At 33.1% G+C, this 17138-nt stretch overlaps 1 long non-coding RNA gene across 1 annotated transcript in view; it reads left to right on the forward strand.

Annotated features, from left to right (window-relative positions):
- The first annotated feature begins 1267 nt into the window (after positions 1-1267).
- The window catches only part of LOC140742343 (uncharacterized), a 105437-nt gene continuing 89566 nt past the window's right edge, over positions 1268-17138 (forward strand). The window contains exons 1-2 of the long non-coding RNA XR_012102271.1: positions 1268-1307; positions 1506-1637. This is a non-coding gene — a long non-coding RNA (uncharacterized LOC140742343). The remainder of the gene's footprint in view (positions 1308-1505; positions 1638-17138) is intronic.

The following is a 17138-nucleotide window of genomic DNA, read 5'->3' on the forward strand; positions in this document are numbered from 1 at the left end:
ACAGGGTGTCAAATATATAATTCAAAAATGGTGACACTTTTACTAATGTATTTTTAAACACGCTTTTATTAGCTTGGGCTGTATGTATGTATGTAACAGTAACGGAATCTTTGAACCCGATTTCTATCCACTTTGAACGTTCAGTTTAATTCAAAATTTTGAAAAATTATCAAAAACCGATGACAATACACGATTTTAATAATTTTGTATCATTGTCCTTATCAACATCCTCAGGATTAACGATTTTCGAGGCGGGAGAAAGCGCCTTAGGGAGAGTTCAGGCAAAGTTATTAGATTGATTTTTAGTTTTGAAAAATAATAATGTTATTTCCCTATAACTCTAATGTACTGAAACATGCCATCTCGTGGAATGATATTCAGGATTCCGTACTCAAAGGATAAAATGAAACCCTCCGCTGTCTGTTCGTGAGTCACAGGGCTTTATCTCTTAAACCGTAATAGATAGACACTTGTTTTTTTTACAGACGATGCATAATGATGGTCGCTATAACAACAAATACTAAAAATTAATAAAATAAATACAGTTAAAAAAACTAAAAAACACGCTTTTTTGAACTATATTTATTTTATTATTTTACCTATGTTCCGCCCAAGTTTGTCGTGGTACTTACGTGACAGCCTGTATAATAAATAAATAGTAATTTGGTATCAAATTATTATAGTATTGTTACGGTCACATCACACTAATTCATGTATAGATCATATACTTAATTGCAGTTTCTGGTAATTTACGTTACTTTTAAATACTTTTCTTATTTTTGGAATATAGTCTTGCTTTGAGTATATGTTTTCTGAATTTTTTACTGTCTTTTGTAATAGAAGCGTGATAATTTAATGGATAAAGACGTATTATTGTAAATGTTGATGATTATGGTTTTGAAATACCTTCCGAGCGTTTTAACATTACTCAATGTTAAATTCTTCATTTATCGTATTTAGAAATTTTATTTAAAATTGCGTAAGTAAAAGTTGATTGAAAACATTAAAACATAAATTTCATTTGTGTAATAAAAACAAACAAAATATGTAAAAAATGTATGTTATGATTTCCGAATTTAACAATAACAATTTAACAATTTATTAAATAACAATTTTATAATAAAATCTCATTTTAAGAAGTATCTGGTTTGATAGATGTGACATGTCGATTAAAAAATAAAGTAGTTGTCAATTGTCAGTTTTCAAAATGGAAGGTAGTTTAGAGCGGGAGTTAGTTGGTGACGAAAATAAATGTAAATAATGTATTGTGTTGAAAAAGAAGATGCTTCATTAAATGTATGAGATTAGTGAGTGCGCACAAATAATAATTAATTTCAGTGAACGATGCTTATAAATTTTTGATTAATACTTGTAATAAATATTATTATTCATTTCTGAAAACAAAGGCAGTTATAACTAATTTAATTTGTGCATAAAATGAAGTCTTCGCCCGCAAGCTGTTTATCAGAGTATTTCGAAGCTTAAAATGTATTGTATTGTTACAGAACATTGCAGAACAATAAAATACAGTGCAAAATTGTGTTCAACTTGTATTAAATACCTAGGGAGCCTCACAGCTGGAGCATACCTTTGTTAACCAAAGGATGCTTCAAATGTAACGGAAAGTTTCACTATGGGTAAGTTTTGATTTTCTATTTTGTTTTTTAGAATCTTTTGGGTAACTTGCTTTGTTAGTTGATATCTATGTGAGAGTCAAATTTTGTATCCGAATTTTAAACTAATTAATCCCAACTTGATTAAGCTGAAATAGAATTTGCATACGTATTTAGTTTGGTTGCCAATGCATATAAGTTTATATAAAATTCTCGTGTCACAATGTTAGTTACCGTACTCCTCCGAAACGGCTTTACCGATTTTCACCAAATTTTATATGCATATTGCATATTCAGTAGGTCTGAGAATCGGCTACTGTCTATTTTTCATACCCCTAAGTGATAAGGGTTGCTCACCCTTATTTTTTTTTATTTATATGGCAACACCACGTTTGCCGTCAGCTGGTAAGTTCATAAGTTTAGTATCATTAATCCAAGTTTAATATGCCGAACGTTCCAAGATGGAATTTTTTTGTGCACCCATCATATGGGTAAAAGGAAAAGATTAAAAAAAAAAGAATACGAAAACCATAGCATAAAATAAAAGTCGTAAATGAGTTATATCACCAGCTGGCAAATTTCCAATGCTGCACATAAAATTAGAGCCTACTTAAGTGCTTTCTTTTGTTATTACAATAAAAAAAAGATTTATCAACTGTTATTTATTATGACAACCATCATGTAAGGTCTAACTCATCCTACAACCAACATTGTAAAATTTCAGCCGTAGGTACGTAAAGTTATAACGAGGTAACCTCACGTCTCAGTATCGCAGCAAACATACCGAGTTTATGATAGTTTCCGAGTTTTATTGTTGTTACTACCTCACGTGTACACATTGCGTGTTTTGATGTACCTACTTCCGAAGAGGACACTTAGACAACAGTCGCAAATATCGTAACAATGTAGTTTTATTTTTTTGACAAAGTGAAGCACCTGAAATGAAGTATATTAACGAAAGATACAAGAAATTTTGAGAATATTATTGCAGACTCATTTGTCGTCAATCATATTAGTCACTGTGTTGTTTTAAGGCTCTGTTTGAAAGATTCAAAATTATGAAATGTATTTTGTCTGATAAGGAAATAATACTTTTCACAGACGTTCTCAGGGATAGAAACGAATCTGTATGACTCTAATCTTATCTGAGGTTGATTACTGGTTAAACGGCAGTAACTAGTGGACTATCGGTCGTTTGCTACTTCAAAATTAAAAAAAAAACATAATGTTTATCGACTGTCATTTCCTGACGACAACCATCAGGTCTAACACGTCCTACAACCAACATTGTAAAATTTCAGTCGTAGATACGTAAAGTTATAACGAGGTAACCTCACGTCTCAGTATCGCAGCAAACATACCGAGTTTATGATAGTTTTCGAGTTTTACTGTTGTTTATGCCTCACGTGTACACAATGTAGGTTTTGATGTACTTGTGATGAGGACACTTAGACAACCGTGGCAAATGCCGTAACCTTAAAGTTTCTTTGTGTTTATTGAGTGTAGACAATGTAGTTTTATTTTCTTGACAAAGCACAACAACTGCAATAAGGTTTAAAGATGGATAAAACTTTTTTGAGTTTGGACTGAAGAAGCATCATTATTATTTATACTTGTGTTTGGAGGATCTACTCATTAGTCTGGTCCTTAGTCAATGTTAGCATTCGGAATTATCGGGGTCTCGGTTGTGTGATCGTCTCCAAGCGGTGAAATAAAGTTGAAAACCTATTACAGTAGTATAATTAGCTGCTGTTATGATGTTATGACTCAAACATTACATTCTGTAGTTTTAAGTATTCGTCTTTAGGGTAGAAACGCACCTGTTGTATTTAGGTTTACATAATTGCATACACGTGTTTTTCCTCAACGTACTTATTAGTACGATGAAGTCTGAAGGTAGCGCGAGTTTCCTCAAAAATAAGAATAAAAATGGGCATCTAAAATGTACCTGGAATTTCAAAAGAAATCTTTACATGTACATCACGAACGGGGATCCCACCGCAATAAATTATAACACGAAGTAATGAAGGTAGCTACCGGGTCATGAACTTGAGACTTGCGAAATGGATGGCGGTTTGGGCCTATGTCAAATGACACCTACTAGGGTTAGAAAGGGTTTTTTAGTCCAATAATTAGAATCATATTTCAAAAGTCACTCAGTAAATTTTGTATTACCTGAAAGCGTATTTTGTTAAAATGGGCATTATTGTAAATGACCCAGTAGAGTATAATTAAAAATATAAAAATGTATAGACGTTTTCGACTCGAGTGCGGAAGGTAATGTTACAGATACACACGCGTATGTATCTCTTATTCATTGACATGCCCTACAGTTTAAACGGCTTGACTGATCTTAATATATAAGCCTTATATTATAAGTCTTCTTTGCATTAGTCTAAATCATCTAAATCAATAAATTATTTTAAAGCAGACACTTTAATTTTATAATAATTACTAATTGAATTTATACCTCCAAATGAAAATTTAATATACTACTTGATAATGTATAAGTATACAAGTAATCAAACACTTTCAGAAGTTAGATAGTGCTAGACAGTCTGAATTGTATTGAGGCAACGAGGATTAAATCATGTAAAGATTCAACTTCTATACCCTTTGCTATGGATGAATATTTTGTAGACTAACTAATTGATTGAATGAACGGTGACATACTGTAGGTAATTTGACCAGAGAATCTTGAATCATGCTATGAAAGTTTTCTAAAACGTCTTGATACGATCTCTGAACCCGAATCATCATCATCATCAACCCATTACTGTCCCATTGCTGGGTACGGGTCTCCTCTCAGAATGAGAAGGATTAGGCCATAGTCCACCGCGCTGGCCAAGTGCGTATTGGTAGACTTCTCATACCTTTGAGATTTTTTGAGATGTTTTCCTTCGCCGTTTAAGCAAGTGATAATTAATTTCTAATACGCACATAAATTTGAAAATCAGCGGTCTGGGAGTGTCTGGGATTTGAACCTCGGACCCCTCGATTGAGAGGCCGCGTTTCTTACCACTAGGCTATCACTGCTATGAACCCGAATGCTCTGAACCCGAATACAAGTTGCGAACTGAGATCAATGGAACAAGCTCGCTCTCCAGGTATGATCACTTTCGTCGGTTGTTAATGATCAAAATATCTATTTTTGCACGCCACTAAACTGTGATAGATATTTCACAATTTCTACCTAGCTAAGGTAGGTAGTAGATTGATTATCGATATTAATAATGTTAGTCTGCCGGAAGATCTCCCATTGCCAAAGACCTATTAGACATCACTTGTATGTACTTATATATGTATACATATATCTACTATACTAGCGTTAGATCAAATAAAAGAAACCTAAAAGGTCAATAAGGTTATCGTAGGCTCCATAATTGCTTCTCTACTGATCCTAATTGCACTCGATTACTCGACATATCTTCACTAAGCCCACAAACAAGGCTTTTATCTCCTGGTGTAGATATCGATAAACCATTAAAGGGACGTGAATAGCTCCAATTACTGATAATGAATAGGCTATTCAGAAGAATCCAGGATAGCCGATATGATACGCCTCTGATATACAATTGCCATGAAATGGGTATTTTTCGAAACAATTGGTATTTCTCATATACACACATATTATGTCTACAGAACGTACGCAATGTTAGATCGTCATTATTTTGATCAAATAAAAAAGCTTCATATTGGCCCAGTAATACGAGTTGTACCCAGAACAGGGACTCTGGCAATCAATAAATATTTTTTTATGTCGATCATGATGCTTTTTTTGAGTATTACTTATGATGATTTTGTTTTAGATCCATAAATCTATGTTTTTTTTACAATTGAGCAAATACGAGGAATTAGTTTCTTGAATTGGGTTGTTACTTATAATTTTGTTTTTCACGTATTGGTTATATATGTATAATGATCTCTCTCCCTTTCTTTCTCGAGCTGTATTTGTCAATGTCTGAATCTTGCTTTTAAACTATCCTTTTTCCAGGCTCTTCACCCAGACCAATCTTTATATTTATGTAATCGATTTCTTCCTAGCCTCTGCTGACAGTGTGTGCTAATTTCCACAGTTCTGTAGTTATAATCTAGCGATTAATGTATATAACCGATATAACTCTCCTCCTTTTTGATTTACCACTAAGTATGATAATCCTATTTAAATTAGATCCATCAGGCTCAAACATAATTCCTAGAATATTAATTTCACTGTTACTGTTTGGTAAATTGATATTACACAGGATCAAAGGATCGATTTGCTGAAATTGCTAGTTTGCGGATCCTAATTGCGGCCTATCCACATATCTTCATTAAGCTTTCCAAACAAGCCAATTATTTCTCTAAATAGAATGGAGAGAGATATACCACTATCTCTAGATATTAATAGTCGTTAAATTGGGTTCATAGTTAAATGGTATGCCTCTTAAGTTTATAAAAGGAGGACTGATACCTAGAGTGAAGCCGTTCTGCGTTTTGGGGGATGAGTGTGGATGCTAGCTGACTTACATATAAGCGATTATCGGCTTCAGGTAGAACCTGTTACATATGGAATTGGTCACTGATGTTCATCAGCGACAGTGATCATTTAACATCAGGTGGACTTAAGCTCTATTGATATCTTATACCAAAAACGAGATCTCCGAGATTTTCAATAAACTGTTATTATGTTGGTATTTCATCCTGATGACAAGCTAAGCTTATGATCATACAATTTCGAGAGTAGTTAAATCAAACACCGATTTCTTATAAGGCTACATGTAAATCGCAATAATTTCGTTTATACCCAGTCAAGTGTATTTTCACTGAACAAGCATAATGAAAGGTAGCAATTAAAAGTGAAAAAAATAAAAATCATAAAGCAAGCAATATTCTTCTCTCTCAACGATTAATTAATACGCAGCAATTCGAATGGGCACGTTTTTATCATTTCTGTGTAAAATCCTACAGAGAATCAAACGTTCAATTTGGCGATATCGAGTTTTACGATATTCCATCAGAAAAATATTTATTTTCCGGACTATCGCGAATCCGGATTTAATATTATAGAATCATGTTTAAAATTGCAAAACCGGAAATGTACGTACATCAAATGATATCTTATGCTCGTATGAACATCGTTACTAGAACATGCTTTATATTTGTTCTCTGTCTGTTCAAGTTGATCCTAAAATCTATTGAGCCGTTTCGACTATCATGTTGGCACAGCGGTCATTACACCGGTTTAGAATTTAGAGGGTTCTGCGTTCGATTCCTCAAAAGGAAGACCAATAAATGATGAACCTAAATTGCTACTATGAGTTTCGGTCTTTGTGTTTCATCTTAATGTTGGGTTAAGAAGGAAAACGTCTCATTTCTCATTTTCTTTAATATCTTTTTCTCCAAAAATATGTAAGTACGTTTCGTTGTCTTTTCCATAACTAACAAACATTTGATGACACGCCCATTTCCTTCTTAAGTATAGAGGTACATCAAGAGTTCCTCGATACACCAAAAGCATGTTAAAATAGAAATAAACTCAGACATATCTGTAGATACTAGACTGAGTGTGTCTCAGCTCCAACCTCACTCAGGACGGAACCACTCAGCCACGCTCTGTTTCGCGGTCACACATTACGTTTGATCCGGTAACGCATGACTCTGGCCTCTATTTCAGTTCTCTGCTATAAACATAATGTGGAAATGTAGTACTGATGAGAATATATTGAGTCACGTATATAAGAGAACTCGAATAAATTGGAATGGAACTGAGGAAAGAATAGATCAGATAAGTGTGGAATAAAACAGGGTAAAACAGAAAAGCGAAACAAATAATGTAAAGTGATTTAGCCAAACAAATATATGGAATTTTTATTAAAACAGAAATCAGACTTTAAGACGATTACTTATTTTTAAACTGTCATCCTTTTTATTTTTACAACACTAGCGGTAATTATCTAGCTACTAATCATTTTTACCCCCAAAATGTGCATATTTCGTTGCCAATCTCTATTCCGTAACTCACTACTGATGATACATGACATGACTACATCTGATGACACGCCTTCTTCCTTCTTAAATACATTAAGAGTTTCTCAGATACATCAAGAGTATGTTAAAATAAAAATAAACACAGAGGTATCTGTAGATACTAGACTAAGTATGTCTCAGCTCCAACCTCACTCAGGACGGAACCACTCAGCCACGCTCTGTTTCGCGGTCACACATTACGTTTGATCCAGTAACGCATGACTCTGACCTCTATTCCTGTTCTCTGCTATAAACATAATGTGGAGCTTCTACGTCATATGATGAAAATATGTTGAGTCATGTATGTCACGTAGATAAGAGAACTAGAATAAATTGAAGTGGATCAGAGGACAGAATAGAACAGATTCGTGTCGAACAAAATAGGTTAAAACAGAAAAGTGAAACAAATATTGTAAAGTAATTTAGTCAAAAAAACATGCAACTATTAAAAAAAACCCAGACTGTTTAAGAAAATTTCAGTTACTTATTTTTAAACAACCGAATAGTGCATAGAACTAGCGAATGTTACAGCTTACAGGAATAATGGCGTGCTAGAGGAGCTAGATTATAAAAGTTAAGAGGGAATATCTGTAGATCCCGATAAGAATTCTTAACTTGGGTACTCTATTTTTTACAGCTTGGAAAAGAATTGTAAAGTTTTATTGAAAAACTTATTATTATTTAAATAATGCACACCCACTATTTAATTGGTAAAGATTAACCAATATTATGAATATCATAAGTACGTTCATCGTCCACCCATTATAGTCCTACTATAGGGCAAGTGATCACAGAGTTAAAAAGGTTTAGGTCATAATCCACCGTGCAGGCCAAGTGAGATTGACGTCACTCACCTTTAGGAACTTTTTTTACAACTCTCAGGTGAAGAACTCACTATTATTTTCTTATAGCAAGTAATAATTGTTTTTTAATTTGCACATAACATTGAAAAATCACAAGTCTGCGTCTGTCACGTGTCTGAGTTTTGTACGACTACGTCACCCACAAGGACAAGATTCGAAGTGATGTTCACTTCTAGTTACCCGATTGCCCGACTGAAGTTTTTAAAAAGGTAATAGCAATCATTATTAATTTATTTTAGTCATGAGTAACTAATATTATGGTAGCTAAGCAGTTATGGTGTTGTCATTGTTTTATACATTTGAAATTTAGACGATAATATCGTTTACGCGTAACTAAACTGCATCTACTGCAAGTGATTAAGGGACTTGTTTCACCAAGCTAATTATGAGATAAGCGAGTATATGAAAATCGCAAGGAATTTAACTGTAAATGATCGTGAAAATAAAGTTTAATGTTGTAGAGTCAATAATAATAGGTTTAGGCACTAGTCTATTTCTTTATTTAATTAAAGAATAAGTAAGATTGTCGTAAATCACTCATAGTACAAAGTTTGGGGCGTAAAAATTCATTGCTTTTGCCGTGATGTGGTATCTAAAACACGAAATAGATGTAGGATATAAATATGAAATCCAGCACTACGACCTATCAAAACTGTCGCTCCGGCATCGCTAGGTTTCACCTAGTAAATAATATAATAAAGTCACTTATCATAAGTAAGTACCCCTTATATAATAAAAGATACGACGATGTTAGTTTTTAATCATATATTACTATCATTTTATATTAATATCTAAAAGATTTGAACTTGTATCTTAAGTTTTAATTTTAATTTTACAAGCGAGCAAATAGTTTTTCCCATAGTTCACTCGTTCACTGTGTGACAAGTGAGTAAGCAAGCTGCAGAGATCTGTTTGTTTTTCATCTATCAGGATGATTGGAAGCTGAGCACTCGCGCTGGGATGCTGTGTATGAAAGATTGTATAAGCGTGTATATTTTGTAACTCTTAACCAAAATTGATCTTAATTAATAACTGGTAAATTTTCGGTAAACTTATTTCGATGCCAATTTTATACAGCAATATACTTGTTGAAGGTTTTTTTAGAATTGAAGTAAGAAATATGTATCGAGTATGCTATAGTAAACGGTAGATAGCTCAATGTGGATAAAGCACGGAAGTACGTACGGTCTCCCATCCAACTGCCTAACGCACTAATGGTGCTTATCATTGTAATAGATTACTTCTCTCCTTTAACACTTTCTTTCTTGTCTTAATGCGGGGATAATATTGGCCCTTTTTTATATAACCAGTTGTTACTACCACAACACCGGGTACCTTTTGAAGGTTTGATAGTACAGAAACCCATCTGAGAAGTCTATGTAATTCCGCTTGCAATCTTGCATATTATGGGATATAATAGTGAAAGCAAAATGGTTCCTTCTCAATCCGCTTGAGAATGAAGTACAGAAGCCAGAATCTCCCGGGGATCCTACACAACTTGGGATTATGTGTATCTTACTAAACAACTTATGCTCTAATTATGAACATGTTTCCTGCTTCCAAGTAAATATACAGCTAATTGGAGCATCGTAGGCAAGTTGGAGAATAACTCGTGAGCAGGGATGTTATGAGACGATAATCGTAACCGAAACTATCGGATGTCCGGAATAAAAATATATACGAAACCGTAACTGAGTTCGATAAAACAGTTTCGGATAAAATCGGATAAGGTCTAATCGTTATCCCGGTTAAGCCGACTCAGTACAGTTGCTTTCAAATTCAAATTCAAATTCAAATTCACAGTACAGTTGCTTTATAAATAGTATAGCCGAAATGAAAATATATTCGTAACTGTCACCGAATCTGATAAAAATATTTTGAATAATTTCGCATAGGACTGGAGTCTAAATGACAACATCATGAAAAGTTCCCACTCGATGAAATCGACACGATACAATTCCGTTATGAATAAAAGCAGATCATTTTAATTCACAGCCGAAACTGTCCGATATTATCGGATAATCCGAAATAATACCGTATATGTAACTGTGTCTGAAACCGAGATAATATTTTAATAAATCTGTTTCCACATTCTGATCCGAAAATTCGTATCCATAACATCCCTACTGATAAGTTTCAAACTAGCGTCATGTCTAGCACAGCGCTTGGTACAAACTTGGTATTAAACTGATAGTAAGCGAATATATTTTTAATATTTAATAATTAATTTGTGGCTAAATTTTCAATATCAAATTTCTTGGTTTATAACAGACTGAAATAACATTCATTAACAACGAGATCTGAAAGTGTATTGTAATGAAAGTAATATGTGACGGACATGCAATAATTTTAGTTATATACAATTAATACAAGCGACAGATTATAAAAACAAAGTGGTAGATAGTATAACACTTTTTATTATGTTACTTATACTTACTTTCATATAATATGATACTTAACTAATATATTTTCAGTGAAACTCAAATTATTCTTTGTAGTTTTTACCTACAAGAATATTTACTCTTCCTGGTTTTAATTATCAACATTACATATTTAACAAGTAAATATAGCTGTTAATTAATTTCTAGAGCGCAGTGGAGTGCAGTTATACGAAGTTACGAAGTCTTGCTTCGCGTCGCGAAATTATGTCATTACATGTTTTCATTCCTTATTTTTCCGTCCTTAAGAAATGATTTTTTAAAATTGCTTCCTTAGAGCTTATTTAAGTAATAATATGAGAAAATGTTGTGCAAATTTCATGCTACAATCGATGGTATTAAAATGAGACGTAGCTTAAAATGTCATAATATTAGTGATATTTTTATTTTGAATTTTTTTTAGTTAGGTCCTATTAGTCCTATTAGTAGTTAAATCTGGAGGCACCACCGAAACACCTTTTTTGCCTAATAAAAATAGTATGAAGCGCGGATGTGTTCTGGTTCCTATACCACTCCCTTGCAACACTCCTTGATGCAAGGAAGAGACACAAATCATTGCCACTTAGTTCTGAAACGTATCTGGGGTTGATTATGTGTGTCAGTCATCACATAAAATTCGGTATAATTCTATTATTCCATCCAGGTTTATAAAAAAAGAATTCCCAAATAAATATACTGCGATTCACACTATAACTAATATATACAATGATATGTATGACTTGACATGAGCTATCGGAACCAGCTACAAACAAAATAAGAATAAAATCGTATTTCCTATATCATCTTGTTATAACGATTTTTTAATGAGAACTGGAATTTACGACAGGGTGGTAGGAGGGGGAAATTAAAGAGATATCTGGGTAACTGCCCGCGTGCTCTCTCATGAAATATTTATGTAAAAGAAAAGGTACAAAAGGTTAATATTAGTAGTACAGTACAGTAGATTAGTAGCTTTTCTAGTCAAATATGGCATGTTTTGTAGTAGTAGTGTTGAGTTTTGCTGCGTTCTGGATTGAAGAATAACTTCTTTAGTTGGGGATTGGTAGGTACTTGAAATTCGAGGCACCACTGATTTTCCACTGATTATTTATTGACAATTGTTCAATTGACAATTGTTCACATGTTTTAAACGTAGACAGATTTTTATTTTCGCTAAGGAAAATTCTGAGAAAACTTTCGTACACCATAGCTACATCCTAAACTGTTCTTGTTCTAAAATGAATCCCGTGCCTTGCTGTGTAGGTTAGAAATAGGTTGTATTTGTTGATGAAAATGCTCCTGAGGACTGAAGTTAAATGCATCAAACTTTAATCCGCCTTACACTATAGCACTGTTGTAAGGCAATATGTGTATGGGTGGTGAATCTGCAAACAAGTGATTAAGATTTCCGCACCACCTTCAATACATAGATTAGTAAAGATACTTCGCCGCCTTGAAATTGAATGAAGCCACAAATGGCTTATTTTAGTAAGTTATTTTTTTGAATCCTTGACAAATAAAAACATTTTTAGAGAAAATTTACGAATAAATAACTAATTTACGTAATAATTACGTAATTTACGTAATAAATAAATACTTATTTCAAATATTTTAGGGACATTTTAGCACGGAGACGTGGCAAAAATTTTTAACGCAACTATTTCAATTCTCAAAACTGTACTGTGTAACTGTCTCAAAACGGTACATTTTCTTGTTAGGCGTAAGTAATCTTTACTAATCTATGCTTCAATATTACCACGACGATATTTTATTACAATTTTCGCAAACTAAATTGATGCTTATACACGAGAGTTCAATTTAAAGCCGCATAGCGCAACTAGCATGCTATTACGTAAAATGCCACAGTGTAAGAAAATTGTAACGGTTTTCAAAAAAATATCCTCGTATGTCAATTTCATGTATGACATTCATGTATACGTGGTTTCAATAATAAATTTTATATTATAACTTAAGTAATGCTTTCATCGAGCGACATATTTTTATTACACTGGAAGTTTCAAAGGAATTCCGTTGGACGCTAATATGAAATTATTACTTTATACCCTAGTTCCGGGATATGATGAAATATTTATTTTAATACGCTTATATTAATAATATCATATTAAAGTTTAATTTTGAACTAGATAGCTGTGCTTCACTCACTCTTGTCTGTATTTTATTAGTCACTTTAGAGCTTATTCGAAAAACTTAAAAAAAAGACGATCAAATTCTTATTAAAATTTTTTGATATTGATTTTTTGACAATTATTTTAAGTTTGGCATTAAAAAAAACTTAAACTCAGAAAAAGTTACTTATAAACATGAGTTTAAAAAGATTCGTTTTAAAAATTAAAAAATATCATTAATGTAGTAAGGACATTTAAAAAAATGACGTCGTTGAATTGGAGGTTTGACACTTTGTTACTCGATTTATGTATTGGGGTACCTTCATAGAGAAAAGTAATGTTAAACAACCTTTGTCAAGTGTCATATTATTCCATTTCAGTACCTTTGTATTGTCATTTTTTTCAAAGGAAGTTTTTGTAACATCGCGAATTGTATTTTTATGAATTCCATTCAATTTCATCGTACTTGGCCAGTTTATAGTATTACTCACATGTACCACAATATTAATAAATAGTGAATAAAAAGCAGCCATAGGCTCGTGGTTAAGAAACTCGGCCTCTTGATCGAGTGGTCCTAGGTTCAAATCGCAGGCACGCAGCTCTGAAGTTTTCCAAGATATGTGTGTATTAGAAATTAATTATCACTTGATTAAAAAGGTGAAGGAAACATCGCAATGAAACCTGCATGTTTATGCTTCGTCAAAATCGATGGAAAGAATAAAAAAAAAATGTGAGCCGTCACGGGACGCCTGGCAGATGTGAAACATCGACATTATTTTGTAAAAGTAATATGCAGAAAAGAACATATTGTGATAGGAACTAAATATGTCATAATGATAAAATAAAATATTACGATTTTTTTCCAGATAACGATGACTATTTATTGAATTCGATTGCGCATGGCGACGCGTCGCCACACCGTACACACTACTGCATATAGACTGTATATATATACCATCGTATAGCGTGGCATGCGTCGCCACGCCAGAAATCAGTTTTACGTGCGGCTATAGATGTTTCACATCAAAATGCACAACTTCGGACAACACTTCAGATTTTCAAAGTACAACCTTAGAACTCAACAGCTTAATACTTTGTCGGTACGAGGCAGAATCTGAAAAATAATTTAGAACATTCTCCAGGCGATAACGTTTTTAACCGACTTCAAAAAAGTAGGTTCTGTATTCGAACACTGTATATATGTTTGAAATTTTTTTATGTAAGTTGGTATGTCCACGATTTTTTAAAATTCAGATGTGGTTTTGGATATTTACATTAAAATGAATGTCTTAAACACATTGGATCCGTTGCCGACATTAATATCCTCCATATTCATTAATGGGGTTATTAAATGCCTTCTTGTCAATATTTGAACGACTGCAAATATATTTCTTAATATACCTATTCGAAGTGGTACACATGAGTTACGGCTTAATCCAAGTGAAATCGAACAAAAGAAAGAATTAGTTAGTCCCGCACGTAACAGCTACATTAGGAAAATTGCTCGGTACAAATGTAGTTTTATTGTTACGAATATAATGAATGTTGCAATCATTCTTATCACGATATTTCGTATGGGAATAAAGGGGACATTTTAATCAATATTTCTTTTATTGCTTTACAACTCGTGGAATAATAATTGCAAAAAATAATTATATATACGTAATTTTTTTTATACAGAAAAGGAGTATGCCGTTCATCTGATGGTAAATAATAGTTAGTGCCCATAATCCTCTATATTCGCGGAATACCCCGATCGATCATGTATACAACCTTGAATACCCCGAAGTATTGGAGTCTGTAACTCTGTGTCCATAATGTACTATTAACTATTTATTTATTTATTTATTGCAAAATACACACACAACTTACAACATAATATAAGAGATATGTGATGCCCTGAGAGGGCGTCGCAAAAATACTAGAGAGCAGCATTAATTTATATTAGGTTACATTACATACATTACATTACATTACATTACATTGCGTTGCATTGCATTGCATTGCATTGCATTGCATTGCATTGCATTACATTACATTACATTACATTACATTACATTACATTACATACGTTACATAGGACAACATACAATTACTGTTAACATCTAACACACATACAATTTTTAAAATTTAGTATACATGTCAAAGGTTCGTCATTCTATTGAGTTGTCAAGTGCATTAATTAATAAATAATATAACATTCAATCGCATTACAAAATATTTAAATGTCAGTATTATTACATGTCAGTATTAGCTCTGTGCGATCTACCAATTGATAATTTATTTTGTCTCGCAAAAAAATGTTGTCAAAGTTTTTTATTTTAATTTATATTAATTTCAATTGTCAATGAAAATATCGTCGGATTTTTTTTGTTTTATTTGCCTTACCATGATCGATTGCATTTATCGTTGCTACCACTGCTCTATATAATCTAAAAATAATTTGAAATTTGATCTTAAGCGCAAGATTTGATCTTAAGATTTGGTCGCAGATATCCTCGAGAACAAACTTGGAATGCCTCATGGAATGTCTTGTGGCGCCGAAATCAAACTACAAGACTTTCACAACATTAAAAGTAAAAAAAACAGTAGTAAGTATAAGCATTTGTAACGACAGAGCATGCAAACATTTAAAAGCACTTCAACAAATACTACGAAATGAATAGAGCGCTCGAAAGCAATACAGTTCTGTTGTTTTCAATAAGGTACGATACGAGGAAACGGCGAACGGAATAAACATTTATTTTGGAGTCTCGAAGCAGGTAGCTTCATTAGCGAAGCGTAGCTGACTCGGATTGTTCTTTTAGCTCATTTTGTTTTCGACAAAAATGTTTTCGAGTTTTGGAAAGTTCCTCGCGGAATTCGGTTCTGTTAAAATTGTATCGTTTGCTACTCAATGTTGTTAAAAAAAATGAATTGAAGTAAAAACTTGAGGTCAGGGGCAGAAGAGTTGATATCTTTGAAGACTAAGTTGGAATACCCCATTCTTCGAAACAAAATTTAACGGCGCCCAGTAGGGGACTACTACGTTTTTATGCCACTATAATACAAGTATTTGTATCGACAGAATACGTACATTTAAAAACACTTAAAACATTTAAAACACAAACGGAACATTTAAAAGCACTTTAACAAATACTACGAAATTAATAGAGCTCTCCAAAACAATACAGTTCTGTTGTTTTCAATAAGGTACGATACGAGGAAACGGCAAACGGAATAAACATTTATTTTGGAGTCTCGAAGCAGGTAGCTTCATTAGCGAAGCGATGCTGACTCGGATTGTTCTTTTAGCTCATTTTGTTTTAAATAAAAATGTTTTTGAGTTCCGAAAGAGTTCTGAATTTTGTTCTGTGAAAATTGTATTTTGATATTATGTTGACTAGTTGAAAATTAAATTACTGAATGCAGCATATTATATGAATACCCGATACTAACAATAAGATCTGATATTGAAAATACTTAAATGGAGCTGCTACATACTTAGCGTGCCGATGGAGTCTGCGTCTGCTGCATCAGTCTACATTTATGGTTGTTCCTTATAATTGCAGACTTTAGTCGCCTACTTCAGCATGCTAATTCAGGACAAATTGACAAAGGTACAAGTACTGACTAACTTATACTTCTATTAGAGGGCATGTTAGTCCTCCGGAGAGGCAACGATTTTTTTAATTTTGGTTCTGCTTTGATTTGGTTCCGTCAAAATATACCACATAATAAATTACGTAAAGGTACAGAACTCTATGTTCACGAGTAAGTTTCCTACTTTACTATTTTTGTTGTAATCATTTCAGCTTTACCCCCAGGTTATAAAAAGAAATCGGGATTGCAACGGTGAAACCGACTGCCGTAAAAATAATGTGTTTTTAAATGTGAAGAAGCTACATGTTTCTTTAGTAAAGTGTATTTGTATTTTACCTTACACTTTAAAGGTTTACTTTAACAAAATCCTAATCCTGATCCTGAGTTTTCATAAGTAATTTAATCAAGAGTTTGCGCATACGTTAGCACTAGGCACACATCTAGATAGTTTTGTAACTTATATTGAAATACTTCATAATAGTATAGGCCCTAAAGGACCGTTGATGCCTAGCGTATCCCTACATATGT

The sequence above is a fragment of the Epargyreus clarus genome, unplaced genomic scaffold, assembly GCF_041222505.1.
Source record: "Epargyreus clarus isolate Ecla_fem2 unplaced genomic scaffold, WU_Ecla_fem_2.2 ptg000005l, whole genome shotgun sequence".
Classification (NCBI taxonomy): domain Eukaryota; kingdom Metazoa; phylum Arthropoda; class Insecta; order Lepidoptera; family Hesperiidae; genus Epargyreus; species Epargyreus clarus.